Source organism: Bidens hawaiensis, unplaced genomic scaffold (assembly GCF_021521415.1).
Source record: "Bidens hawaiensis isolate Kalapana, Puna unplaced genomic scaffold, B.hawaiensis_p1.1 tig00049244_1, whole genome shotgun sequence".
Lineage (NCBI taxonomy): Eukaryota > Viridiplantae > Streptophyta > Magnoliopsida > Asterales > Asteraceae > Bidens > Bidens hawaiensis.
Genome location: NW_027498825.1, coordinates 39,877 through 43,460, shown reverse-complemented (window position 1 = coordinate 43,460; position 3,584 = coordinate 39,877). Strand labels below are relative to the sequence as shown.

The window sequence follows — 3,584 nt, the reverse complement described above, 5'->3', positions numbered from 1 at the left end:
ATATCGATTTGGTATATATGGTGTCGGCCAGGTTTTAGGCTTATCTTAAAGCCGCAAGAAAAAGAAAAGGAAAATTAGAGTAACGTAGCGGCTGTGCCTACTCGACAAGCATGCCCCATTAACAGCCGCCAACGCACAACTCATTCGTTATCTTCCTCCATAAATACACAGTACTCCCAACCATTTTTTTCTAACTCGAATTCACCATGGGTGCTCGCAGCCACACCACCACTTCCTCAAAAGCAAATAACAGCGGAAAACCTTACAGGGGTATCCGCATGCGGAAGTGGGGAAAATGGGTAGCCGAGATTCGTGAGCCCAACAAGCGCTCACGAATCTGGCTGGGGTCATACTCGTCCCCTGTCGCTGCCGCCCGCGCCTACGACACCGCGGTGTTTTATCTCCGCGGTCCGTCGGCCAGGCTGAATTTTCCTGACTTGATTGGGGTTGTGGGAGACGGCGACGGGGACGTGTGTGAGATCTCCGCCGCCTTTGTTAGAAAAATGGCGACGGAGGTCGGGGCTAAAGTAGACGCCCTGCAACACCAGGTTGGTGCTGCGGGTGCCCACCGTTACCAAAACGATCGCTCGCCGGAGATGGAAAGAGATTCGGGTCGGGTGGACTTGAATGCGTATCCGAGTCCAGAATCTAGTGATGAAATTTAACGGTGAGATGACGACGACAAAGGTTGTTTGTTTATATTTGGGTTGACGGTGTTAGTTTCTGAAGGTCGGACGGGGTTCTGCTTCTCTCTCTCTCTCTCTTTCTTTTAAATTTATAAATATTATTTGGTAGGTCGGGTCGGGTTAGTTTATGCCTATGGAGATGGTAGAATCCGAAGGGATTACGTGCTTATTATCCGAAAGGAAAATGAAAGGGAAAATTCTGAAAAAGGATTATCTTTTGTTCTTTTGAATGTGAATTTGCTCCACTTTTTCTTTTGTCATTTTGAATTTGAATTCTTGTAAATTTAAATTTTAATTCAACCCCTGTTAACAGTAACTTGATTTCATGAGAGGAAGTCTCGTTGGATTAATGGATCATCCAATTGAGAGGGTGTGAGGGATTTCTTATCCACCATCTTATGACTTATATAAAAGTAATGTTATAAAGTTAGTAATTTATAAAACTTCTTCAATCACATCATAAACACTCTCAAACATAACTATTCAAAAAGTTAAATAGTCATAATGAGGCCAAAATAAGGAATTCTAAACGCCCCCTAAAAATGATAATAGAATGCATAGGTTGTTAAAAGAAATTCTAGCATACACATACATATAATGGGTAAAGCTATCGTACAATAATTGTTTAACATATAATAGGTACACGAATCATGTTCAAGCCATTTTACAAAATGCTCAAGCCAAAAACAAAAAAAAATGCTCAATGTTAAAATCCAATACGCTCAAATTCATGTAAGTTTTTCATAGATACGCTCAAAAATCCATAATACGCTCAAAAATGTTTTTCGTAAAAATAGTCGAAAGTGATCCCCAAATGTGTTTTTTCAGTGAACCGATGATTAATTGGATATTGACGATTTTGAGATCATGTGATATGATTTTATGGATCAATTTCATGAATATAAATATTTTTGTACCTAATTTACGTTAAACAATCATTGTATTCTATCTTTTGTTTACATATTATGCAGTCAATCTCTGCGGTATCTTGGTTATCGGTCCTCATGTGAAATATCGGTCAAAATATCAGTCAGAATATCGGTGATATTTCACCGATATATCATCGATATTCCCGATATCAGTGCTTTAAGTCTTAATTTTCAATTTTTAGTGTTTAATGTTGATGTTTCGAGTCTTATTCAGTTCATACTTGCTACAATTGTTGGTGTTGCAAAGGCTTAATTTGTTAATAGTAGGAGAATATACTGAATTGTTAGTGTTAAAGTACTATATATAAAAATTCCGCATGATATTAAAAAATTACCGATATCTCAAATAGCGGTCCTCGACCGATATCCGATATTTTTCCCCATTAACTGCTTAGTTTACATATAATATACCACTTAATTGCCCTAACTCTTATATAGGGAAAAAAGAAAATTAAGGAACCTACAAATATTGGTAAAACTACATTCTCTAAGAAAATTGTAGATTTTGTGAAGATCTAAACGCTTATCTAAGTTGGTAACCTGAGATATAATTAAACTATCTTGATCTACTGTTTTCTACGGGTTCGGTGTTTTTCGGTCCTTGGTTTATTTAGGGTTGTATTCTAGATTTCGGGTGCCCCAAACGAGTACTAAAAATGTGCCCTTATATAATTTCTTCTTTTTTTCATAGTCGACAAAAGTTCTGAAAGCAATACACAAACACAAAATTATTGTAGCAATAAAGAAAACAAAGTTAAACAATAAAACAAGACAAAGTTAACGAATAGTTAACGGTTTTCTATAGTCGAATGTTAACCGAACCGATTACTTTAACAATAGCAATAACAAGATTTAAAATCATTGTAGGAACTTATCAAGGTTATTGATTAACTAATAAAAACGATAAAGCTATATAGTAAAATACTAAAATTGATTATAGATATATCATGAAACAATTTATAGAAAATAAGAAATATTATAAAATTGCTTTAAACTATTGAATTAAATGATGTGTGTGCAATGTAGCAACCACTTCTCGATTCAATTTGTTGTTATTTAAGCTTGGTTTTCGCTTTTGACAAATGCCTTTTATTTATACTATAGGGTCTTCTTCTAAACCTTCTTCTTTATCTTTATTATTTAGAACCAGAGTTAGTCCGCCGACGTGAAACTAAAAACACCACTAGGAGTCTATGACTATATCTTCAACGTTCCTCGTCCTTTCATTTTATAATCATAATGGGTTCGATCACCGAAAAAGAATGGGTTCATTCGTTAATACGGTACTATACGTTCTATATAAAATCGAAAATAGACTGGGTTTGGACGAACCCCGTCCCGTAAAGATAGGTCCACCACTACTAGTGGATTACCAAGTTCGATCTAGAAACTTTAAGAAAGTTAGATCTATATAATCAGTTGATACGTAAACAAAGTTTGAAAAACTTGGAAAGACTCAAAAGTTAATCTGTAACTCCGCATACATTCTACTTTTTATTGTAAAATCCATGTTCTCTTTATTTCATTTAATTTGTTATTTACGTTTTTTTTAACAACTCACATAACCTGCTATTTATTCTTAAGTTACACATTTATTATTTGATAATCAGACGACTTGAACCTACATATTATTGAAAAGACAATCCATCTTATGTCAATGCTTTCTTAATCTATCGTGTGTAAATATCTAGGTTTTTCTATATAGTTTAAGTACGCAATTGTTGGGATTGAATTCATATTTTATTTAATGTGACTTCCACATCATAACTGTTTTCAATATATTCATATTAAATTTCTTACTCTTGACACGTTGTAGTTAGCATGATTCGACAAACTATCTAGCTGTGACACGTGTTAGAAGAATAGTCGTGCATTGCTTCAATCATAAAACTCGTTTTATATGCAATATATTTATCGAATGGAGAGTCGAATGGCCAATTGATGAACTAGATCTTATAAAATAGCACGT

The 3,584-nt window shown here is 34.8% G+C and overlaps 1 pseudogene; it reads left to right on the top strand.

Annotated features, from left to right (window-relative positions):
* The first annotated feature begins 206 nt into the window (after window positions 1-206).
* LOC143597916 (ethylene-responsive transcription factor ERF008 pseudogene) lies at window positions 207-665 on the top strand (annotated as a pseudogene).
* The last annotated feature ends 2,919 nt before the right edge of the window (window positions 666-3,584 follow it).